The sequence below is a fragment of the Lissotriton helveticus genome (assembly GCF_964261635.1).
Source record: "Lissotriton helveticus chromosome 1_1 unlocalized genomic scaffold, aLisHel1.1 SUPER_1_unloc_10, whole genome shotgun sequence".
NCBI lineage: Eukaryota > Metazoa > Chordata > Amphibia > Caudata > Salamandridae > Lissotriton > Lissotriton helveticus.
Window position 1 is genome coordinate 1,647,855 of NW_027611649.1, and position 26,666 is coordinate 1,674,520.

Consider the following 26,666-nt stretch of genomic DNA (forward strand, 5'->3'; position numbering starts at 1 on the left):
AATAGCAAGCCCAACCAACCACCAGCAGGCAAATGAGAAGAAACATGACCCAACCAAAACAATTGTAACAGCCAAGCTAGCTGTTAAACAGATTCCGCAAGGCCTACTTGGGTACCTGCTCTAGCGTCTGAATCTAGACAATAATGCCTGGTAAATGTATGGACGGACCTTCAGGTGGAGAAGTGTGGCTCAATGGTTAGAGCAGGCAGACCTCGATGCAGAGCTCTGGCCAGGGACCAGGGTTCGATTCCTGCCTCGGCGGGTCTCGGGCTCATTAATTCCCCTGACCGGATATTCTCGCCTCAGTGCCTATTCTGATCATGGGTCCCAGGCTGCAACAACGGCCCCCACAACGCAAGGGATGCCTGGTCTGCAACATGGGGGTGCCCAGGAGTGGACACTTCACAGGGAAAGCCAGGAAGGGTTCCCTTGCGGTATTCGTACAAGCGCCGGGAAACCCACAGCGGGTAGCTGTGCACTATACAAGCACAAAAACATTTACATTTACATATACATTTCAGGTCGCTGCCTTACAAATCTCAGACATAGGCAAATTATTAAGAAAAGCCGCAGTAGCCGCTTTCCCTCTGGTAGAATGCGCCTTGGGAGAAAAACACCCAGGGTCTTCTCCGCCAACTGATAAGCCAGCTTAATACAAGAAACTATCCACCTTGAGATAGAACGTTTCGAGGCTGCATAACCTGGTCTGATCGACCCATAGTTGACAAATAACTAATCAGACTTACGTATAGTTTTGGACTTATCAAGGTCAAATTTCAGAACTCTTTTCAGGTCCAAAGAATGCAATGCCCTCTCAGCTGGTGTGGAGGGATTGGGAAAAAAGGTGGGTAGAGAGATGGTCTGGTTTACATGAAAATTTTACACCACCTTAGGTAGAAAAGAAGGATGTGTTCTCAACACTACCCTATTCAGACGGAGCACTGTGTAAGGCTCTTTGGCACAGAGACCTTGAATTTCGCTCACCCTGCGAGCCGACGTGATTGCTACCAAAAAAGCAGCCTTCCACGAAATATGCTGCAAAGTTGCTTTATAAATGGGTTCAAAAGGTGGACCCAACAATTTTGATAGCACCAGGTTCACCTCCCTGGGGGGTGACGGAGGTTGCACTGGGGGATAAATCTTTTCGAACTCCTGCAGAAAATCCTTCACAGCTTGCAACTGGAAGAAAAGAAGGTTGGGAAGGTGATCGCCTATAAGCTGTTATCGCAGCCAAATGCACTTTAATAGAATTAAACTTCAACCCAGCTTTAGCCAGATACAATAAGTCGTTCTGCATACACCACATATAGAAGCGCTTCCACTTGCATGCATAAGAATGTCTTGTGGAAGGACGCCGTGCCTCTTTTAATATGGACATGCAGTCTTGCAGAAGTCCTAGGTGGCCGTATTGTATGACCTCAGGAGCCGTGCTGCCAAGCTCAGTGACGGAAGGTTGGGATGATGAATCCTCCCTTTCATCATGGATAGCAGGTCGGGCCTGCATGGCAGCTTCCTTTGCGGGCTCACTGACAGATGGAGAAAGTCCGTGTACCACCATTGTCTCGGCCAATCGGGGCGATGAGGCTCATCGCTGTGTACGAGTTCGTCAGCTTGCTCCCCACCTTCGGGATCAGCGGAAGGAGTGGAAAGACGTACACAAATTCACCTGATCAGTTTATCAAAAGGGCATTCCCTTTCGACCCTGGGCGGTAGAATCTTGAGGTGAAGTCTCGGCATTTGGTGTTTTCGTCGTCCGCGAAGCGATCTATGGTGGGACGACCCCAAGACTGGAAGATGTCTTCGACAACCTTGTCGTTAAGAACCCAGTCTTCTCTGTCTTCGAAATGCCGGCTTAGAGCGTTCGCCGTCACATTCTGTTCTCCTGGGAGGTGGACTGCTGTGATTGATAGATTGCGAGCCAGGAGCCAATGCCAAATGTTTTGGGCCTCCAGCTAAAGAGCCCGTGAGCGTGTACCTCCCTGCTTGTTCAGGTAGTACATTGTGATGGTGGGGTCCGTCTGTACTAACACGGACGAGTCCTGAATCGAGGGAAGGAACGCTTTGAGGGCGAAGTGGACTGCCCTCAACTCCAGCATGTTGATGTGGTAAGTACGCTCTTTGAGGGACCACAGACCTTGCATTTGGAGATGACCCATGTGTGCTCCCTATCCTTGCAAAGATGCATCTGTGATTAACGTCTGGGCAGGAGGAGTTTGATGGAACAGAATTCCGACCTGCATATTTTTCTTCTTTGCCCACCAAGGAATGGATGCCCGCGCTGCGTCTGACAGTGTGATTTTGTCATCCCAGCATGCTGACTGTTGGTCCCACTTGTCCTCCAGATCCTGCTGAAGAGGACGTATTCGTAGTCTGGCATTTGGGACCAGGAAAATGCAGGATGCCATCGACCCTAGCAGGGAGGCAATCCTTCGCACCTTTAGGTCCTTGCTGCGAAGCACCAGTTGACACTTCTGAACTATGGAACACTGTCTCTTCTCCGAAGGAAACACTTTTCCTACCTCGGAGTCTAGCAGAGCTCCTAGGAAATGTATCTTCTGAGTAGGCTGTGAGATTGGCTTGTTGAAGTTCACATGCAGAGCCAACCGGTGGCAGAGGTCGATGCAGCTCAGAAATTGATTTCTTACACTGTCTGGGGAAGGACCTTTCAACGGCCAGTCATCCAGGTATGGGTACACGAAGACATCCCTGCGGCGTAGAGCGGCCTCTACCACTGCGACACACTTCGTGAACACTCGAGGTGCTGACTTCAACCCGAACGGGATGACTTTGAACTGGAAGTGAGAGGTCCCCAACCGGAACCGAAGCAATCTTCTGTGATTGTGAGCGATCGGCACATGAAAATATGCATCTTGTAGGTCCAGCGAACACATCCAATCTCCTCTCGTGAGATGCGGATATATTTGATGAAGCGCCAACATGCAAAACCTCTCTTTCTTGACATACAGATTGAGTGTTCTCAAGTCTAGAATGGGTCTGTATTCTGCTTTCTGGCCCTTTTTCCTGACTAGAAAATATCAAGAATACACTCCTTTCCCCCTTTGAGAGATTGGCACCCTCTCGATGGCCGACTTTTCGAGAAGGATAGCCACTTCTTTTTTCAGAAGTTTCAGCTGATGACTTGATGTTGGCATTGGAGGAACGGGTGTAGGCCGTTGTTGGAAATTAAGACAGTATCCATTCTGAAGTCTAGCTAACACCCAGCGATCTTTTGCAATGGTATGCCACTCTTCCATATGATGCGCGATGCTTCCCCTCACTGGAGTGGTTAACGGCGCTGGGGGAAGGAAGGACTAATGGCTTGGATTGGGCTTTGTTGGAATTGTTGCCCTGGCGCTGATTTCCACCACCTCTGGAATTACGCCTGCCTCTATATTGAGACTTCTGCTGCCCCTGTTGGTCCTGACCCTTCTGCCACTGAGGGGTTTGAACCCTCTGCTTGGAAGAGACTTTACTGTAGGGACGAAACCTCCTCTGAAACTCTTTTTTCTTTTCAATCCCCACAGCTTTAAGAGGGTCTAATTATGCTTTTATCCGCTGCATCTCTTCATCGGTACCTGCCCCAAACAACGATGTTCCTGAAAAAGGCAAGTTCAAGATCCGGGATTGAGCTTCTGGTTTCAATGCAGTAAGACGTAGCCAGGAAGACTTTCTTGCACACACTCCGAGGGCATAGCCATGCGCTGAGAGGGTCGCACCTTCCGCTGCAGCGCTGATGATTTGGTTGGAGACTTGGCTGCCCTCCAAGAGAATCTCCTCAAAGTCCTTTCGTCCTCTTGCGGAAGTTTCTCGATGAACCGCTGCAGAGAATCCCACAGGGACCTATCATAGCGGCCGAAAAGCGCTATCGCATTGGATACTTTCAGGAGTGAGGCTGAGGTGTTGCAGACTCTTCTTCCACATGAATCCTGCGACTTGCTCTCCCCTAACATTAGGTACTGTGGAGGAGGAAGCTACAGCATGAGATTTTTTCACCACTGCGATGATGACCGAGTCTGGTGGCCGAACGCCTCTGAGGAAGAGTGGATCCTCCTCTGGCAAGCGATATTTCTTGAGAATCCTCACTGGAGCGGCCTTTATTGTCGCTGGCGTGAGGAACACCACCATAACCGGTTCTATAATCCCCGGAACCAAGGGTAGCAGAGGTTTGGGCGCAGACCGTGGAAGAGGTGTGGCGCCGCGGCCAGGGCGACTGACGCTGGAATCTGGGGACCACGGTTCGATCCCCGGCTCCGGCGGCAGGTCAGCCCAGCACCATGTGACTCTGGGCAATAGCTCGCTTAATCTTCCCGACGGCCCCCCAGCGCCTAGAGACTCTTACGGGTGATTGTGCGCTTTACAAATGTGGACTTTACTTTACTTTACCTATGATGCAAAGTCTCAAAAATAACTGAGGTTTTGGTCTGGTGCGTTGTCATGGGAACACACAGCTTAAGAGCCCCTCTGCCCAAGATGTCTTGAAAGGTAAAGATGTCATCCACGGGATATATTCTGGATGGAGGACTGTCCGTCAAGGTCTGAGAATAATCCCTATGAGATCGAGTAGGGGAAGAGGAAGAAGTGGGAGATCTGCGTTCCCTTCTTCTGCTCCTAGACCTGGACCTCCGTCTGCTGGAGCACACCGGGGTGCGCGATTGTTCTCTGGGCCTGGACACTGGTTTGTCTCGAGCTGCTGCCAGCCTGGCTGCTGTTTCCTTGTCTGGCGCCCTGTGATGGAGAGGCCTGTACCATCTTGGTGACAACCTGATGGAGGGCGAATTCTGAGTATCTCTCCTCACAGGCAAACTTGTTGGTGGGGGTGATCTCCTCTGTCCATGCAGCGAACCATCAGGAGAATGCCTGGACCTCTCACTGTTGGAGGAATATATCACTACATCTGGAGATCTATTCCGGTGAGAAGAGTGAGAGCCTGAAGATGATGATGAAAGGCTCACTGGAGGCAAATTCTCTCTGGAAAGGCTTCTAGACCGGGATCTTGAGCGACTCCGTGATGCCTCATCCGCTGGACCCGTCTTCCTTTTAGCAGGAAGACTCCTGCTCCCAGGAGAATGCTCAGTAGACCTAGAGTGTCTCCCTGAGGTCGTGTCTCCCTCTGCCGCCAACGCCGACTGTGGAGATCTCTGCTGCGACGGCTGTCTGTGACCTGGCGACGGAGATGGTAAACTTGACATCGTAGCTTTCTGGGTCGACGTGGACCTGGGCAGGACCGGCCTCGACACCGATGATGGAAGCTGCTCCGAGGCTAGTTGAACCTCTCCTTGCGGAGATCTATGGCTCGACGTCGAACACCTCTGGGATTCAGATGGAGAGACTTGCCTCGACGTCAGACTTCGGTGTTGAGAAGTCGAAGACATACGACTCGACGTCGAAAGTCGATGCTTTGACGACGACGGAGGATGCTGCGACGTCGAGCGCCGGTGGTGCGGCATCGACGGAGACTGCCTCGAAGTCGAGTGCCGGTGATGATCCGTCGACCAAGTGTGTCTCGACGTTGAGCGTCGGTGGTGAGGTGACGACGGAGTGTGTCTCGACATTGAGCGCCGGTGGTGAGGTGACGACGGAGTGTGTCTCGATGTCAAGCACCGGTGGTGAGACGCCAGAGTGTGCCTCGACGTCGAACACTTATGACTAGGCGTCAACGGAGAAAGCTTCGCCGTCGAAGGCCTATGATGCTGCGTCGACGGTGGACGTCAGCGGAGGTACCTTGGATCTCGACGCTGAAGTCTTCATCGTTGAAGGAAGATGACTCGTCTTCGACGTCGTCTTCGTCGCCGCTGGAAGCTTCGACACTGATCCTGACGCCGAAAGTGAACAAGTCGGGACTTCTCTCGACGTCGATTGCGTCCTTCATTTTTTCCGTCTCTCAGGAGGCCTACCTCTTTCAGAGAGGCCATAGATCCTTATCCTCTCTCTATCCTTGAGGGTTCTCCTAGAAAGATTCTTGCAGTGTTCACAAGGGTCTGCAGAGTGTGTCTCACAGAGACAGAGGATACACACAGGTCCTGGCCACAGGAAGGGCAGGTGTCAAGAATAGAAGGCATTTTGACAAAAATATTCTTTTTTTGAAAGTCAAAAAAGGCAGCACAAACACTCTAAGCTTAAAAGACGTCAAGTGAAAGTAAAAATTGAGGAAAATCCCTAGTATTTTTTGACAGAAAGTCAAAAAAGGGAGGAGCTGTTAAACCAGGGTCCTGACTGAAGGAGCTGGAAAGAACAACTGTCCTAACTGTCACCCCTGAGGCACGATGGGAAGCCAGGGGTCATAGCTGCCTTAACGGCACGGTGCCAGTTTTATTTGTTGAAAATGGTTTCATTTTCTATGCTTTTGCTTTAACAATGCAGCCTATGGGCTAACAATGTCTATTTATTAGCAATTTTCATGATTTATGAGTATTTTGCTACTTAAAACACAGAGTTCAAGGGCCATTTGACCTAATATGTTTTTTATTTGCTTGATAATTTAGTACATGTATGAGTAATTACATTGTTTAACCTCAGTTTTGGGGCTGCATTGGTGTGAGAAAAAATTATATATGTGCATACATATATGTCGAGCTAGTTATATGTGATTTACATATATATTTTTATAATATTTCCGGGGTCCCCGCATGTGGGCGGGAATATTCAGTGCTTATGACTATTGATGAGGATCCCCTGGAAGAGAACTTGGGTTGTATGGGTTGAACCTGGCCTCTACTCACAAGGTGACCCAAGTATGCAACCTTTCCCTGCCCTATCTTGCACTTGCATGCCTTGATAACGAGGCCTGCACTTCTCAGAGCCTCCAGTACTTTCCTAAGGTGGACCAGGTGATCCTGCCAGGTAGAGCTAAAAACAGCAATATTGTGTAGATATGCTGCACTCAAGGATTCCAATTCAGCAAGGGCTTAGTTCACCAACCTTTGAAAAGTGGCAGGTGCATTTTTCAAACCAAAGGGCATTACAGTGAACTGATAATACCCATCTAGGGTTGAAAATGCAGATATTTATTTTGCTCCTGGAGTCAGACCTATATGCCAGTACTCTGAAGTGAGATCAAACGTACTCAAATACTTGGCTGCTCCCAACCTGTCAATAAGTTAATCTGCCCATGGAATTTGGTCTGCATTGCTTTTGGTCACAGCATTCACGCCCCAATAGTCCACACAAAACCTCATTTCTTTCTTACCATCCTGGTTATGAGGCTTGGGGATTAAGACAACTCGGCAGGTCCAGGGGCTCTCAGAAGGCTTTAGAACTCCCAATTCCAGCATCATGCTTACTTCAGCTTTGATGCTCTCATTCACATGTTCAGTCTGCCTGTATATTTTATTCTCGACAGGTAGGCTTTCATCAGCGTCTACATCATGGGTACACCAGCGAGTCTGGCGGGAGGTCAAAAAGAAGAGCCCAGCAAACTGATTTAGGACTTGTCTGCAATCAGTCTCCTGATGGGCTGGTAGGGTGTCTGACAAGACTGCACCTTCCACTGACCCATCTTTTGGATTTCTGTACAGGTCAGGGACAGGTTCACTCTTTGCTTCCTGATCCTCATCTGTAACCACGAGCATGGTCACATCTGCCATGTCATAGTAGGGTGTGAGTCGGTTGACATGAATGACACTATCGGGGTTCCTGTCAGAGCCAGGGTCTACCAGGTAGGTGACCGCCCCTTTTCGTTCTAGGGTAGGGTAGGGTCCACTCCACTTACCTTGCAGAGTCCTAGGAGCCACAGCCCCAAAACCCACAGCATCTGCCCTGGCTGGAACTCAACCATAGCAGCCTTTTAGCATGTCCAGAGCTTCTGGAGCTCTAGGCTGTCCTCAATGTTTTTGCTTGCTTTTTCCACGTACTCATACATCCTGGAGCAAAAGCCAAGCACAGAGTCCACTATATCTGCTAAGGTTCAACAAGAGGTTTCTCCAATCCCTCCTTCACAAGGCACAGTGGTCCCGACAGGAAACCCAAACAGAAGCTAAAATAAGGAGGATCCCACTCCCTTCTAAGGCCCTTCCCAATAGGCAAAAAGCAGGATTGGAAGTAAGACATCCAATCTTATTTTGAGTTTTTCAGGAAGTCCACCAATCACGCCCTTAATGGTCTTGTTAAATCTTTCAACAAGGCCATTACACATAGCAGAGTGGCTTTGGCCACACTGACCAGGACTTATGCAGCGGGGGATTGGAGGTCCCACATTTCGACCCCTAATATTATGCTGTTCAATTGCAACACGCAGCTCGATCGCTCCCTAGTTGGGAAATGTGGCTCTTGGCGGGAATGGTGGACGCAGGTTGTCTTCCAGAGCTGTTAATAGAGGAATCAGGTACACCGAGAGATACTCCATATATTGTGCGACAGGCGGCCAGAGTATGTCAATGGTTTGTAGTGAGAGTACTTAAGCGCGCACCATTCCATAGGTAGCTCCCAATCTGGATATTAAAACCAATCAGGCAGATAGCACTCAGTATGTCCTTCTAGGCATGGAGGGAGGGAGATGCAAGCAATAGGGTGAATTGTACCCAGATGAGACTTATCGCCTTAAACATGCCCGCAAAGAGTTTTGTCTAAGCCAGGGGCAATTTTTATAACATGTGATGCTTGGCAGACGTAACTAAGCACACCTGGCCATGCTTTGCGACCGCTCCGCTGCATACTCAAACCCTGGAGACACTGCTAACCTATGGTGCGTGTAGACACCTAATTATGCATCTTTACAGTACAATGCGATCAGATACAGTAGGCACTACACACGGGTCCGAGAGGCCTGGAATTTAGACTTTGACATTCCAATGGAAGATCAAGACTGGTAGCGGGCCTGTGAACTGACACGCATGGTTTCCAGTAATGCACATTTTCGACTGATACATTATAATTTTCTGCAAAGAACCTACTTAACGTCACAAGGCCTTCATCGAATGGTCGGGTCTTGCCCAGATATATGCTTGCGCTGCAACACTGTGGGGGCTGATTTCTTACATTAACCATGGTCCTGCGATGCAATACACTCCTTCTGGCAACTAGATGTAAAAGAAATGGTGCATGTCACACAACTAAGTATTGAGCTGACACCCAAATGCTGTTTATTAGGCCACTTTAGTTGTCAGAAAGGGCGCATGATAACCTATACATTTGGTCAGTCGCCTATGGTACTGGCATGACATAAAATTGCAATCACATGGCTGCCCCAGCATGCCCCAACGATTGCGCTCTGGCACAGAGATGGGCCTCTTCTTCTACGGCAGACGCTTCTATCTCGTCTTGGTCAGATTCTTCCCCCGAAAGTATGTCCCGAAGGCACATCTTGGGACTCCAGATAGATTTCGAGCTCGGAATCGGACTCTGGAATCGAGAAAGCCTCTTCTTCTACGGAGGACGCTTCTATCTCTTCTTGGTCAGATTCTTCTGCAAAGATATCCAAGAGTGTGTTAAATACTTTGACGCTTCCTCTCTCGTCATCGTGTCTGATGATCGGGTAGAGTCCTCTTGGACCGAAACGACTTACAAGCTTCGCAGTCTTCCTCCTTGTGCTCTGGAGAGAGGCATAAGTTACAAACTTGATGTAGGTCATGCGAGGGTACTTGGCGTGGCACCCAGGACAGAAATGGAATGGAGTCCGTTCCATTTGCAGATGGCTGGCCGTATGTAGCAAGGCCCAACGATTGCCCACAAGGTTTTCTATCCAAAATGGAGAGTTTGTCGATCGATTTGAAACGCAGAGAACAGGGAAACGCGTACCTAATCAATATCGTTGAGGGTAGAGTGGACTGCGCACTGAGAGGAACCAGAGTAGCGGTTTCGGAGCGCAGCAATACACATACGAACCAGTTTGGGGTAAAAAACAACAATGGAGTCAATGCCCATGCCCACTATAACCGAAAGGAGGAGTCACCTTAGCTCGTGACTGGAAAGACTTCTTCGAAGAAAAACAACTTGCAAACATCCGGACCCAACACAAGATGGCACCAAATCAACGCAGTCTCCTCAACCTGCTTCTACACCCTCCGCATGATCTATAGATGGATCCCTACAGACACACGGAAAACCGTCACCCACGCCCTCATCAGCAGCAGACTCGACTACGGAAACGACCTCTACGCCGGAGCCCCGTCCAAGCTCATCAGCAGCAAAGAATACAGAACGCCTCGGCACGCCTAGTCCTCGACGTTCCCCGCCGAGACCACATCACCCCCCACCTGAGAGACTTGCACTGGCTCCCTGTCAACAAAAGAATTACCTTCAAACTCCTGACCCTCGCACACAAAGCACTCCACAACACCGGACCAGAATACCTCAACAGACGACCAGAATACCTCAACAGACGACTATCATTCTACACACCCAACAGAGAACTCTCACTGGCCACCGTCCCACGCATCCACAGAACCACCTCCGGGGGAAGATCCTTCTCCCACCTAGCCACCAAGACATGGAACGCCCTCCCTCTACCCCTACACCAGACAGAAGACCCACAGACCTTCAGGAGTCTACTCAAGACCTGGCTCTTCGACCGCTAGCTGCAGCCAACCTCCCCCAGCGCCTTGAGACCCTCGCGGGTGTGTAGTGCGCTCTAGAAATTTTCTGATGATTGATTGAAGATGGCAGGAGTATGCAAAGCATGTGCATCTACAGCACACATGCCTCGAACAGAGGATTAATGGCCCCAAATCTCTGTTTTGGTATCTGGTCATGTTGTTGCTGAGTGTGCCATGTGATGTGACAGGCTATAGTGCTTGGTGTGATTTGGTCATTTTTGACAAGGTGGAGTGCTGAATGGTTAGGCAACTTTTGATTTTATTTGTTTTAGGGATCGTGTGACATAGTGCGATACCTACCTTATGATGTAAGTAAATAAATGACATTGCTTATATACCATAAGGATGTGGGGTGAGTGTTACTAGGGCAGAAGCCTTGCTGATTATATGCAGAATACCAGGTCTGGGAGGTCACTACTGACTAGAGCAGGTTAGCAGCTGCACAGGCCTTGGGCATTGATCCTATTGAGGATAATATGTGACCGGCCACTGGTGGCTGGAGCTGGCTAGCAACAACGCTAGCCTCTGGTATTCATTACAGGCAGGGTAACAATGCATGTCAATATTGACTGGACCTGTTTGGCAAAGGAGATGACCTCTGGTTTTGAATATTTGCAGGATCTAAGGAACAGGGGTCACTACTGACTGGAGTTACCTAGCTAGATAATAGCTCTCAGGGGGGCAATACTGACTGAAATTGGTTAGTATGATCACTAGTCCCAAGGTGCTACTAATGACTCAAGTTGGCTAGAATGATAACAGGTCCCAGGGGCCAGTACTAACAGGAGCTGGCTAGTAGGCTTACATACAGGTCCAAGGGGCCACTACTTACTGGAGCTGGCTAGAAGAATAACAGGCCCAAGGGTGGTGGGGGTGCGAGTGGCACCAGTGACCGGAGTTGGCTAGAAGCATTGACAACCTTTGGTATTGATTAAATGCAGGATTCCAGGTCACAGGAGGCACTGCTGAACACAGCTGGATAGCAGCAGTGGTGGCCTCTAGGAAGAAGGAATTGAGAAAGCATAACCGGATATACTGGTTTCTTTAATACCGATAATTGGTTACACATGAATGCCACAACGTGCATTGATATATTACATTATCAAATTACAATATTCTTGTATTAATTTGATGTGACTGTTCGCCTTAATATGCCTGCAAAGTTACATGATTCTATTAGGGCTCAGAACCATTTTATTTAGTGATGTCCATCTGCACACTTTCCTGCATCTTGTAGTAAATTGAATATGTACGGCTATGGGAAATTCGGCCGCTCCTTGCTACGCTAACATCTACATGAAAGTATTTGAAGAGTCACATATACTGAGCCAAAGCAACTGGATACAACATGGCAAACTGTACCTACGGTACATTGATGACGTCTTTTTATTATGGGAAGGTTCCACTGAAACTCTGGTCAACTTTCTGGAATCATGGAACAATGTCAATGAACGTATTCAGTTTACCTGGGAGTACAGTGATAAATGTGTCCACTACTTGGATGTGGAAATACATCGAGACCCTAATGACTGGTCAACAACCATATATCGAAAACCCACGGACAGGAACTCCATACTACATTACAGTAGTTTTCATCGACTTAGCCTCAGGAACAACCTACCCTTTGCTCAGCTTTTAAGAGTAAAACGTATAGTTTCCAAAGATCACGAATGTAAACAGGCCCTTAAAAACACCCTGGAGAGACTTAAAGCACGTGGGTACCCCACACCCATCTTGGATCTAGCCATGGAGAGAACTGATAAATGTGTGAGATCTCAACTACTAAAACCCAAACCAAAAAAAACCACTGATCGCATGGTTGTAGTTTCAAAACACTCAAAGTTGTCGAATCAGTTTCAACACATCATTCGGAAACACTGGCCCATACTTACAATGGAACCTGATTTCAACGGTATATTTAACCAATCTCCAATGTTTGCATTCACCAGAGGCCGTAATGTCAAAGAACTATTGAATAAACCCATGTCTATCACCACCCCTTTGGTTTATAATGGCTTCAAACCTTGTTATAATTGCAGTAATTGTGGGAACTGCATCCCTGGCAACAGAACTACTCACCCCATGAAAGGACATGTCATAAAACTGAAAGTGAACGCTACATGCAACACCAGCAATGTCATCTATATGTTGAAGTGCCCTTGTGGCAAGTGTTATATTGGGCACACGGAGAGAAAAATCCGTGCACGCATTTTGGAACATAAAAGCAATATACGGACATTCAACTCGAAATCCAGTGTGGCTACTCACTTTATGGAACAGAGACACAGTGTTGCCCAATTGAAATTTCAAGTACTCGAACAAGTCAAGATAACCATGAACAACAAGAACACGTTGTTAAAAAGAGAAAACGTTTGGATCCGCTTGATGTCCACCATGGCACCGCATGCTCTTAATGACCGGATGGAATTTTTGTGCTATCTGTAACTTACTTATGTACTCTAATTTGGTTCATGAACTTGTGTTTCAGCACATGTAGGTTTTGTTACCTTAATGTCACAACGTTTCTCATATTGCATGTTATTTTGACTTTCTTTGGCTTTATTCACCGTTCCAATATGGCCCCCACCTTGGCTATCACCCTTCCTTAGGCTACACCTGAGTTGTAGTCCCTCGTTCATTTCCGGTTTAATCGCGGGTCACCTCTGGGTTTTGTTTGCGCTCACATCGGCTTTCCTGACAGTTCACCGACTTGACGGCTCTTGGCGGAGCTTGTTCAACGTTTGCATGAAGTAAGTACCTGAGTTGGGACATATTAGGCGGCATGTTATTTTGGTTTATTTCGATTTCAGAGCACGGTGTTTTTAACATTCACTGACCCTGAGTTTCCATCACGCACTTTGGTTCTTCTCCGACTTTTTACCGCAGCGGGTTACACGAGGTTTTGTTACAACCGTTTCTACTCACCGGGTGATATAACAGTGTCGATAGTCTGAAGCCATGACTGCTTGCACCGTTACTAAGCATTATTCTTATTATCTTTATTCACTTGGACACACTACCTTTTTGATGTATAAGTTCGTGTTGCATGATATTTCACGTTTTTTCACAGTGTGCACGACGCATGTAATTGAGTATAACTCATTTTTACACCAAACTGAATCGTTTTTATTTGGATTGTTTTCATAGAGTATTCCCCTGAAGAAGGGCTTGGCCCGAAATGCATCGGGATACGTGATTATGTGTTTGGAACATACTTACTGTTGGAATGATATTCGTTTGGATTACTACCTTGATTCTCACTTTCAAAATCATGAATAAAATGTGAAAGCTGATGAATACCTCACATTGAATCAATGCTCTTAAATTTTTGTTTAAAAAGAACTAGACCTTTTTGGTCTCTACCGTTGTGCGCAGAGGTGCTCTCTCAACTGAGTGAGCTTTGTATGAGTACCTTGGTTTTCACACTGCCGGCGCAGACAGTGTTTCCTCTGCTGCACACTCATTGTCTAAAAGACACTACCCTGATCACCCTCAGCTGTGCGAGCTCCTGTTCAATTTAGTAAATTGAATATGGACAAACAGAAGTGTTATTTCCAGAAACAGTGACTTCTGCAGCTTGTCTGTGTATCTTTGATCTGCACCTCATGGACTCCTCACATTCCCCTCGAGAGAAGATCCTACCTCCTACTCATTAGTGTTTTTTTCAGTAGCTGCTTCTATCACGTGTTCATGTTTCATTGACTTGTATTAGGAGAAAAGTGTATAAAAATACATGGGGAGCATTAGCATTATATACTCCAACTTGCTTTAGGGTGGATGCTCTCGTCCATTGCAAAGACAATTGTCACTTGTTAGTTTGCTTGGCCTTTTGCTATTTTTGCATTAAATGTATGATAGATTTGTTGGCCTCCCGGAGTGTTGTGTTTTATTTTACATAGCACAAGAGATGCTGAGGAAAATGACAGTCCAGTATACACATTCTTCATATAAATCAACTCTCAGTATACTGTTCTGGAGGTTCAGTCCCACAGACATTATCTCTAACTGAACGCAGGAACCCTAGGAAGCAGGTGCTTTTCAAACCAGTTGCCCTCTGATGCGGCGTCCTCGTTATTGGATAAGTCAGTATGTCCTGAATTTTAGGAGGGTTACCGTATCTAGTGCACCCTGTTAGACAGCGCTCACCTGTGGCAGTAAGATGTTAATAGGCACCTTATCACCTATGCACGGTGCAGGGCTTTGAGTTACAGAGCTCCTCACCCTGTGGAGAAGATTAGGTCACATTTACCCATTTTCCCATATTTGGTCCTGATGAAATGCCAACAGATTGCTCCATGACTACACAAGGCATGAAAAACGTTGACCTGAAGTATAGACCCCAGCTTACCAGCAGGTCCATAGGTATTCTAAACTTTCACACAGTGATAGGGGCCATTAGTTCCTCAATTTCTCTGCCACTGCTTTTAATCTCAACATGGACGAGGAAGATCACATTAACTATATTGTGGCAACTGGTCGATAGTTGATCTTATATTCAGGCTTTCACCAATCTCACATCTTATGACACAACATCCTCTGTCCTACTATGCTCATCCGGCATACTTAATAAAAGATCTCCGACAAAGTGCCCTCTGGTGGTGCCCACCAGGCATTGTAGCGCCGCATGTCACCATCAGGTGAGTTAACGCAACTTGTCTTAAAAGCACCTGCTTCCTAGGGTGTCTGCATTCAGTTACAGATAATGACTCTGGGACTGAACCTCCGGAACAGTATTCTGTGATTTGTTTGTGTTTTATTTTAACAAATGTACATAGCAGATATTGGCGCTTGCTTGTTTCACAAAAATTATTGGATACCTGCCTCAGAGTGCACTTCTTACAGACGAGTATGAGGTTATCATGTTGCTGCTACAAGCTCCTTACCTGTGCGAGTTATCGGGAACGATGCAGGGGCAGACCCAAACCAGCCACACGTGGAGATCAATGACAAATACTGAAGAATTAACAGAGCTTCCAAGCTGGTGACCATTACTTAATTGACCCTGAAAATAAAAGAAGTTTTTAGTATTCTGGTGACTCATGACCATAAAAACAAAGGTTATAAATTCAATATTATGTCAAATACTTAAAAAATGGAACTGGATGTGCTGAATCGATGTTGCCCCAGGTCATGCGTGACACCTTACACCACTATTGCTTATGGGACTTGTAGTTTTGTTTTTCTCATTAAAAGGATGGGTTCTAAAGTCCCAGTGTTCTAAGCGATGTTAGTTAAAATCAGAGGTCTGAGTGAGGGTGAAGCAGGACACTGCTCTGCTTAGCAGTGAGATGAATGACAATTCCTCAGCCATTCCATTTTTTGACAGACAGAGGCTCGTTGGCCGTTCGTATTTTCTTGCAACGAGAAAGAAACCTGTTTTGCAGCTTGTGTCAACTGAAGAGATAAAACGCTTGGGTGTGTTTCATTAACTACTGACAAACATGAACAATCAAGAACATGAGTTTATGGAAAACTATCAAGCACCCAATCAGAATCAGCCGCCCTTCACACCCGGGAATTCTTGAGGCTTTGGAGAGATAGAATTGCACGGGGTATAAGAGGAACACTACATCGACTCAAAGCTCACTTCTCAGGGATGTACTGAAATGCCAGCCTCATGGCACACTTAGCCAGCTCTTCACCTCCTCCTCCTCAAACGGTTGACCAGCTATCAGGGCAAATGAGCCTGCAGCAAAGCCTCGCTGGCTTGGTTCCACACCGGACCAGGCAATACTCCTCCAAGTCAGCAAGCACTTTGGTCGAGCCAGTCCTAACCCCACATGAATGTTCCCCTTCACAACTATTTTAATGGTACTAAGTTATGTTTCTGCTAAATGTAGGAGTCAAAAAGTGAAAGATTTTAGTAGGAAGTACTGAAAGATAAATCATGAAGTTTTTCAATATTTCTGAGTCTGCCACAGTACACAGGAGCATTATTTCTCTACAGCAGCAAATCATGTATGTGCCCTGTAGAAAGCTTGTTGGAATGAAACATGGAATTTATTGCAGCCTACAATTCATGCAACAACATAGAGTGCAAGATAACTTGTGTTATTATTCCAGCAGAACGAAATGCCATTCCTAATGTGTACGTCATTTTAAAGACAAACCCAGAAAAATGTGTGGTCGGTGTTGTTCTTCTGTCTGTTAAAAGACAATCTCCATTAATGTGTTTGGATATAAAATACTATGAGAAATCCTACTCTATGGCAGGGTGCTGCCTGCCACTATATTGCAGGTTACTTCAAACATAATCTGATTTATACATACATACTCCAGGGTGCTGCCAGCTATCGGGTCTGCACACAGCAGTCTGGAGCCACTCAGGAAGGATATAAGCTCTTCATTTCATCTTAAGCCCTTATGTTACATGCACAGCCTGATGGGTCCGGAGAACTTTATCCTCGCTCTAACTGCACCGAGAAGATAGACGTAGCCCAACATAGTCTGTGTTGTGTGCTGGGTGATGCCTGGCATCTTATTATTCGTTGGCGGATGGATGAAGCTCTGATAAGAGCTACTACAAGAAGAGCAGAGAAACAGGACCACAGATCGCCACAGAGTGATAACTGCCCAGAAGCTGAAGAAATAACTGAAACAGCAAACCTCCTACACCCTGGAGATTCTCCAGAGTAAGCAAATGATAGTAATGAAATGCAAACTGCAGCATTAAGGTCACTGTAACACTGGGCAGGGGACGGGAGGAAAAGAACCGGATAATGTTGAGTGGTGGCGTAGTGAACTAACGTCCTCCCCCTCTCTGCCTCATTATCAGCATGACTCGAACAGGGGAGAAGCCTGTTCCTGGGAACTAGCCGACGAATTGGATGACGCCCCCTTTAACTGGAAGACACACAAGTACGCAGCTCCTTCCCCTGATGACGACGCGGGATTCCTAGTGGGTAAAAACACAGAAGAAGTTGACGTGGCATGTGACGTCACCGACCGAGGATCGAGAGTGGGAGAGCGGCCCGGAGGAGCAGAGAACGGAGCTTTTGAAGGCGAACCCGAGGACGACAGGAGTAAGCCAGGAGGCCACTGGATCCGTGAATCGCCGTGCCACACTCCCGAGGGAGGAGTGTGGCTACAACAGGTACGGCAGCGTTTTGCAGGCTGGGTAGGAAGACGGGGTTCTTCTAAACCGTAGCCGCGTGTGTGCCAGAATATCTGCCCAACCTTTCTTTGTCCTCACCGTGTAAATATACCTCTCCTCACCAGTAATCAAGCCTCTGCACCCTCACACGTTTAATAAAGTGTTTAGCACATTAGCACGGGTGTCTCCTGCACTTGCCCGGTTCCCTGTGGGAGAGTCCAGATAGAGTACATATCCTGACGATCTGTACCTGTTTCTTTTCCCTGGCGGAGTCCAACGAGGAGTTAGGAAGAACGGAACATCCCCTGAAGTCTGCTTCTTAACCATCTGGAAACAAGACCATAACCAGACACCATCACGGACCCCAGAGCTTTTCAGAGAGACACCCTGACAACCCGCCATAAAAAAACATTTTCCAAAATAAAACCTTACCTACCCCGAACTGGTGTTAGGTCTCTTCTTGATCCCACGCCACAGTCACACACTACAACATCTTTCCCTTTAAACCGAAGATAACAGCCTACAATAAAAAACTAACCAAAAAGCAACAAAACTAGAAAATGCATTTCCAAAAGCTGCAAAAGAGAAGCTGTTAATATAAATGAACAATATTAAACGTTGTTGGTACCTTAGTAATGTGCTTGCTTCTGGCTTCACTCCATCTGCAGCAATAACGCTCTGAAAGGAGAAATTACTGCTGTGAGTCTCAGAGTCTTCAGTATTACTGGTCTCAGTCACGAAGACTGTGGTGTCGGAAGATAACTTTCTCTTATTTGGCTTCATAGATCCACCAGTCATGCCATCGCTATTAGCAGACAGGCCACTGTCAGCAGCATCATAACTTCAGGCAGACCAGCAAAGCGGATCTCACCACTCACATTGGGTGAACAGACTCATCTCTGCTACATACATCCACTCTGTTCTCAAATTTGCTTGGGGCTGCCAAAATGCAAAGAGCTGCAATATATTTGCCAAACTTTCCTGACTACCTTGTTTTAAAAAGTTGTGACATTCAAGCGTGATTCTTGGTTCATCTCCAAGCTGAATTTTTTAGAGGTTCTATTGCCACACAATACTATTCCCATATTCCAGTTTGTCCACAGGGTGGTTCAAGCCTGGTAGGTTATCACCTGTCTGTTTTGCAGATAATTTCAGATAGTTTCTGTAAGAAACTGAATTAATATTTACGGTAGATGAGGAACAATCACAACCGTTGTCAGAATGAAAGCCATTCAATTAACCTAGGATCAACCCCTGAGACCTAAGCACGGAACAGGCAGGCTTAACTTAAGGTAATATGTCAAATATTTATGCAGAAACCAAAAAAGTAAAAATCAAAATGCAAAACAATAAAAAACCCAAACCAAAATAGAAAAAAAAGTAAAATGTATTGAACTAAATGACACTAAAATGACAAAATCCAATAAGGGGAATGAGATATGAACTGTAACGCTGTAAGAATCACAAGGTGCCAATGGATGAGGGGCCCGGGCATGGATTAGTCTCTCTGGAGCTGACTGCAAAGTCTGAGTGAACTTGTTCTCCCTGTTCAGCAGGAAGTCACTATACCGGAGGAAGGGCTTTAAGTGGAATGAAAAACCTTGTGATGGCTCCCAGAGGGACGTGGTCGACGTAATGAAGGGCGTGGCTTAAAAACCCAAACTGAAAATCCATGCTCTGCATAGTGTGTCACCCCACTGGTATTTTGCTGCTTCGCCATTCCATCCATATACAACAAGTAACATTACATCTACTACAAGCCAGGACTATTGGCTTTGTCAATGGTTATTAGTTGCGTAAGATAAATACGCAATAGCGATGGCTTCAAAGCTTGAGGGGGGCTGCTAAGGGTGAGAGTGGGCTGCGAGAGGTGAGAGAACTGTAGCTGGTGTGAGAGCAGCGCTGCAAGGGTGTAATGGGTGACCGTCCTGACTTGTTCAGAAGCGGTCGCTCCCACACACTCCCTGGCCACTTGAGTATCTTAGCGATATATTGCTCACTGCTGCATTGCTTTTCATAGCTTTTGTGCCTGATTATCATAGCAGCGCTGTACTCGCATTGCCTTAAAAGCTGTTGTGCTTGGAGGAGCTACGCTAGCAACCAAGATGGCCGCATAAGCTCCCGGCTCCGTCGACCTCCGTCGCTGGCGGACATATCCTGAACTTAATCCTGACCTCCCGCCAGACTCCTGTGTGTCTGAATCGTCTCTGAGTCCAGGAGCGCAATCCCGGAGTCTTTATCACCTTTTTTGACAAAGTTACACCGTCTGCCATTTTCGGGCCTCCTCCAGTCTGTGAGCCGGGGCCTCGAGTACTGACCCAGCCGGGTTTCAGTTGAACAACATCAGCCGCGGATACCTGGCAGGGTCCGGTCTCATTGGAGTGACACGAATTCTCGATCCTGGTGGTGGTCTCGAGTCCCTGCGTATACTGGCCAGACGGCGACGAGACGTGGATGCCGCAGTGAGTGGGGGTCCGGTTCCTGGGACCCTGCTGCAGCCCTCGGGGTCCGCGGGGGGGGCCCCCGCTCTCGGCAGCGGGGTAAAGAGCGCACAGTCTGAAAGTCGCCAGTCGCCTTCGCCCACCTCACTCCAGTTGGTTTCCCCGGAGTAGCCGGCTTCTGGGGTTGATGACCTGCTTTGTCATCGATTAAGCGGAGATGGATCGGACGACGTGTGGACCAACACTGGGGACCGTAATGGCCGCCATCGGGGCTCTTCACTGGCAAATGGAGGCTGCTCTCCACAACCTAACCGTACGCATCGAGACTATTTGTTCGAGACGGACCCTAGCCCAGAGTCAGACCCGCAACATATGGTGACCCCCGCGAAGTTTGATTTTATCCGGGAGGAGAACCCCGAGCATCGTTCTAATCTGACGCCTATTGTATCTACGCAACTACAGCGACCCGCGACTGGAGCCCCTGACCAGCCAGCGAGCTCGACAAAGTCATCGCCCTCACAGGACTTATTTCTTTCTTCGTTTCTGGAGACCTCCATCGATATTCTTTGGATTGACTTTCGTATTCCTGATAGACTTCGAGACTTGACTCTTCTGACACTTTCATGCTATATTGATCTTCTCCCCTTTCTACAACGTTTTGACTCTTTTGCTATTGTGTTGGTCCTATCGGAGAGGGTTTGTGTGATGGATCGTAGAGGCCAGGGTTGAACTTGACTGCTTTAATTCTGTACAGAGACTTCCTTTGACACTGCTGGGTGGTATCGGTGGGAGTGAGGGCCATATGGGATTCTGCTTTTCTGGCTTTGGTGTACTGACTGTGTTCGACAATGGGATTTGCTGCCTCTGTGATATCTGGGGCTGGGCGGGATGGTCTTTTCTCTCTTGGTGATTTCCCTATCAGTTTGCTTATAAGCCTGCTTTACCTCTCTTAGTACCATGGTGGGGAACATCTGCTCGCGGTGGGGGGGAGGGGAGTCCGGGAGCCCGCATTATGTCGTAATATATTCCTCCTCCGTCTTTTCCCTTCCTTGGGGTGTAGTTTAGGGGGCGACAGGCACACTGCTAGTGGGGTTAGGTCGTAGCCATCTGCAGGGGTGCAGGGTGGGGGGTTGTGGGGGGGGGTTTATTTTTCCTTTCTTTTGTTCTATGACCTATCTTTTTCCCTTTTCCCTTCTCCACAAGAGATGTGGCATATTCTCCTGAGCCGGTTGTTATGCATATTCGGGTGTCGAGTGTCTATTTTTATATCCTGTATCCTTGGTGGGCAGGTTCTGATAATGTTTGCTTATGATTATTTGTCTTGTATTGTTTTGACCCAGCTCCGGCTGGTATTGATACTTTCCAGATGCCTACAATTGTATTGTATTTCTTCATTTCATCTGCCCGTTCGCCACTGTAATATGTTATACCAACGATACCCGAAATGTACATTTCTACTCTTGTGTTATAATTAATAAAAATATATATTAAAAAAAAAAGCTGTTGTGCTTGACTTTGTGCCTGATTATCATCGTAACGCTGTGCTCGCATTACCTTTAAAAACTGTTGTGCCTGACTATTATCATAGCGCGGTGCTCGCATTGCCTTAAAAGTTGTTGTGCTTGACTAATACCATAGCGCTGTGCTCGCACTGCCTTTATAAATTGTTGTGCCTGACTATCATCGTAGCGCTCTGTTGCCCATTACAACCATTGCATTGCTCGCATTAATTGGTAAATTAATTAGTTACTGATTGTGCCAGTGCCACTGCCCATAGCTATACTCCTCATTGTGCCCCAATCTCGTCCTCTTTTGCTTTTGGTTTCTGCTGCCATTTTGTTGTTGTTGTGCCTCCTAGCCCGTCTCTCCCCCCCCGCTCCCGCCTCCCAGCTGCTCCTCCCTCCCTCTGGTAGTTCAGGATCGTCCCGTCTGCTGAAGCGCTGTGACCGTCCTGACTCGTTCAGAAGCGGTCGCTCCCACACGCTCCCTGGACACTTGAGTATCTTAGCGATATATTGCTCACTGCTGCATTGCTTTTCATAGCTTTTGTGCCCGATTATCATATTAGCGCTGTACTCGCATTGCCTTAAAAGCTGTTGTGCTTGACTTTTTGCCTGATTATCATCGTAACGCTGTGCTCGCATTACCTTTAAAAACTGTTGTGCCTGACTATTATCATAGCGCGGTGCTCGCATTGCCTTAAAAGTTGTTGTGCTTGACTAATATCATAGCGCTGTGCTCGCACTGCCTTTATAAATTGTTGTGCCTGACTATCATCGTAGCGCTCTATTGCCCATTACTACCATTACATTGCTCGCATTAATTGGTAAATTAATTAGTGACTGATTGTGCCAGTGCCACTGCCCATAGCTATACTCCTCATTGTGCCCCAATCTCGTCCTGTTTCGCTTTTGTTTTCTGCTGCCATTTTGTTGTTGTTGTGCCTCCTAGCCCGTCTCTCCCCCCCGCTCCCGCCTCCCAGCTGCTCCTCCCTCCCTCTGGTAGTTCAGGATCGTCCCGTCTGCTGAAGCGCTGTGACCGTCATGACTCGTTCAGAAGCGGTCGCTCCCACACGCTCCCTGGCCACTTGAGTATCTTAGCGATATATTGCTCACTGCTGCATTGCTTTTCATAGCTTTTGTGCCTGATTATCATATTAGCGCTGTACTCGCATTGCCTTAAAAGCTGTTGTGCTTGACTTTTTGCCTGATTATCATCGTAACGCTGTGCTCGCATTACCTTTTAAAACTGTTGTGCCTGACTATTATCATAGCGCGGTGCTCGCATTGCCTTAAAAGTTGTTGTGCTTGACTAATATCATAGCGCTGTGCTCGCACTGCCTTTATAAATTGTTGTGCCTGACTATCATCGTAGCGCTCTATTGCCCATTACTACCATTACATTGCTCGCATTAATTGGTAAATTAATTAGTGACTGATTGTGCCAGTGCCACTGCCCATAGCTATACTCCTCATTGTGCCCCAATCTCGTCCTGTTTCGCTTTTGTTTTCTGCTGCCATTTTGTTGTTGTTGTGCCTCCTAGCCCGTCTCTCCACCCCGCTCCCGCCTCCCAGCGGCTCCTCCCTCGCTCCGCCCCCCTTCACTATCCACTTATGACAGATGCACTTTCGCGCAGCGTTCACGCGCAGCGGACACGCCCTATGCGCGCTGAAGGTGCGCCAAAGGTAAGCCCGTCTATGCCCGTCCGCGCCTGGACCACGCCCAGCGCCAAACCCCCTGGCCCTCGCAAAATACACTCCACCCGCATTACGTACGACACCGCTACCCTCTCAGCACTTAACCCTGGCCGACTCCCAAACGGCTACCAAGCCGCCCCAGGACACACCCATGGACCCTTCACCTGCCACTCCTACAAGTTCGACAACACCAGAACCCACACCAAATCCACAAACTCCAAACAGAGCTCCGACACTAACCACCTGAAGTGCATCCTGCTCAACACCCGCTCGGTCCACAGACACGCCATTGAACTTTGGAACCTACTAGACACCACATCGCCAGACGTCGCCTTTCTTACAGAAACCTGGATGAACGCCTCATCAACGCCCGACATCGCCATAGCCATCCCGGACGGCTACAAGATCATCCGAAAGGACCGCATCAATCAAACAGGAGGAGGCATCGCCATCTTCCATAAGAACACCATCCGCATCACGACCAGCTCCGACGATACCCTCGCAGCCGCCGAACACCTTCACTTCCAGATCCACACCGACCCCAAGACCACACTCAGAGGCACCCTCATCTACAGACCACCAGGACCCCGCAAACAATTCAGCAAAGACATCACTGACTTCATCAGCCCACACGCCCTCCCCTCCGAGGACTACATTCTACTGGGAGACCTCAACTTCCACCTGGAAAAGAACAACAACAGCAACACCACCACCCTTCTGGACAACCTCGCCAATCTCGGACTCAAACAACTTGTTGACACCCCCACCCACTATGCCGGGCACACGCTCGACCCAATCTTCACCTCCAGCAAGCACATCTCCTTCAATCACACCACAACTCTCCATTGGACTGACCACAGCTGCGTTCACTTCAACTACAAAAAGACTACGACCCACAACCACCCACAACCAATTCCCCGCAGAAACTGGAACAAAATTACCACCGACCAGCTCATCACATCGCTTCACCAAAACCCTCCTGCCAAATCATCGGACCCAAACCAAGCAGCCACCAACCTCACACAATGGATCACCCACAGCGCTGACGAATTAGCACCCTTGAAAAACCATCAAATCAAGCAAGGCAGCAAAAAAGCCCCCTGGTTCAATGATGACCTTAAGAAATCCAAGAAGATATGTCGCACCCTCGAGAAAGCCTGGCGAAAATACCCAACCACTGACAACCTGGCCACCTTCAAGAACGCCACCCGCAAACACCACCAACTGATCCGATCCACCAAGAAATCAGCATTCAAGGATCGACTCGACAACAACGCCCGCAACAGCAAAGAACTATTCAACATCGTCAAAGAGTTAACCAACCGCACCGCCGGCACCAACGACATAACTCCCTCCCAAGACCTCTGCGACTCTCTAGCCTCGTTCTTCCACAACAAAATCGCTGACATACATAACAGCTTTGGAGACCAGTCCACCCCACCCACCTCCGAACTAAAACCCCCCCTCCAACAACCTTTGCGCCTGGAAACCAATCACCACTGAAGGCACCATCCGCCTGATGAACTCTATCCACTCAGGATCGCCAACTGACCCATGTCCCCACCACATTTTCAACAAAGCAGACTCCATTATCGCACCCCATCTCCGAGACGTCATCAACTGCTCCCTCAACTCCGCTACCTTCCCGGAAATCTGGAAACATGCCGAACTCAGCGCCCTCCTGAAGAAACCCACAGCAGAACCCACTGAACTTAAGAACTACCGCCCCATTTCGCTCCTCCCATTCCCTGCCAAAGTCATCGTGAAAGCCGTCAACAGTCAGCTCGCCGCCTTCCTTGAATCCAACAAATCCCTCGACCCTTCACAGTCAGCCTTTCGAGCCAAACACAGCACCGAGACCGCCCTCATCGCAGCAACAGACGACATTCGAACTCTACTGGACAACGGAGAAATAGCTGCCCTCATCCTACTTGACCTCTCCGCAGCCTTCGACACAGTCTGTCATAGCACCCTTATACAACACCTCAGCAACGTCGGAATACAAGGAAAAGCATTGGACTGGATCATCTCGTTCCTAGCCGGAAGAACCCAGAGAGTCCGCCTCCCCCCTTTTAGATCAGAGGCCACCGAAGTCATCTGATGCGTACCACAAGGATCATCACTCAGTCCCACTCTCTTCAACGTATACATGAGTCCCCTCGCAACCATCGCGCACCAACACAACCTCAACATCATCTCCTACGCAGACGACACCCAACTGATCCTTTCCCTCACCAAAGACCCAAACACCGCCAAAACCAACCTACACGAAGGGATGAAAGAAGTAGCCGAGTGGATGAAGAACAGCGGTTTAAAACTGCTCATCTTAGGATCATCCCCCTCCGCCTGGGATGACTCATGGTGGCCACCGGCTCTGGGAAACGCACCCATACCAACGGACCACGCACGCAACCTGGGCTTCATCCTGGACTCCTCCCTCTCGATGACCAGACAAATCAACGCCGTCTCATCATCATGCTTCAACATCCTACATATGCTCAAAAAAATCTTCTGTTGGATCCCCACCGAAACAAGAAAGACGGTCACCCATGCACTGGTCACAAGCCGACTGGACTACGGAAACACCCTTTACGCCGGAACCACAGCCAAACTACAGAAAAAACTCCAACGCATCCAAAACGCCTCAGCCAGACTCATCCTAGACATCCCCCGCCAAGCTCACATCTCCGGGCACCTGAGAGACCTTCACTGGCTCCCCGTCAACAAGAGAATAACGTTCTGTCTCCTCACCCACGCACACAAAGCCCTCTACGAACTAGGATCCGAATACCTCAACACGCGCCTGTCCTTTTACACCCCCACCCGCCAAATGCGTTCGACCAATCAAGCCCTCGCCGCAATTGCACGCATCCAAAGATCCACCATGGGGGGGAAGATCCTTCTCCTACTTAGCGGCCAAGACCTGGAATTCTCTCCCCACCTACCTCCGCCTTACACAGAACCACCTCTCCTTCAGAAAACAACTAAAAACTTGGATATTCGATAAGTAAAGTACCCCCCCTCCCTCAAGCGCCTTGAGACCCTCTGGGTGAGTAGTGCGCTATACAAATTTTAAACTTGAACTTATGGGTGCTGCGAGGGTGTGATGGGCGCTGCGAGGGTGTGATGGGCGCTGCAAGGGTGTGATGGGCGCTGCGAGGATATGAGAGGCGCTGCGAGGATATGAGAGGCGCTGTGGGGTGGTGAGAGGACGCTGTGAGGGGTGCTGCTGGGGTTGAGAGTGGCGCTACTAAGGGTGAGAGGGGCTCTGCTAGAGGTGAGAAAGAACTCCAGGTGGTATGAAAGCTGCACTGCTTGAGCGAGAGAGGGCCTGGTGGGGGTAACAGATGGACTGGGCGCGTGTCTTCAGAGAAATGTGTGCACCGGGAACCATTGGGCAGACGTT

At 48.2% G+C, this 26,666-nt stretch overlaps 1 protein-coding gene across 2 annotated transcripts in view; it reads right to left on the reverse strand.

Moving 5' to 3' along the window:
• The window catches only part of LOC144805451 (uncharacterized), a 54,013-nt gene that overhangs the window by 18,689 nt on the left and 8,658 nt on the right, over positions 1–26,666 (reverse strand). Inside the window, exons 2-4 of one of the 2 annotated variants that reach the window (XR_013605519.1) lie at positions 18,251–18,300; positions 15,413–15,531; positions 9,135–9,399 (exon numbers count right to left, since the gene is read on the reverse strand). The gene's annotated coding sequence lies outside the window, so the exon portion shown is untranslated. Of the gene's footprint in view, positions 1–9,134; positions 9,400–15,412; positions 15,532–18,250; positions 18,301–26,666 lie in introns of those variants that run through there. The other variant, XM_078672002.1, reaches the window with a different exon arrangement.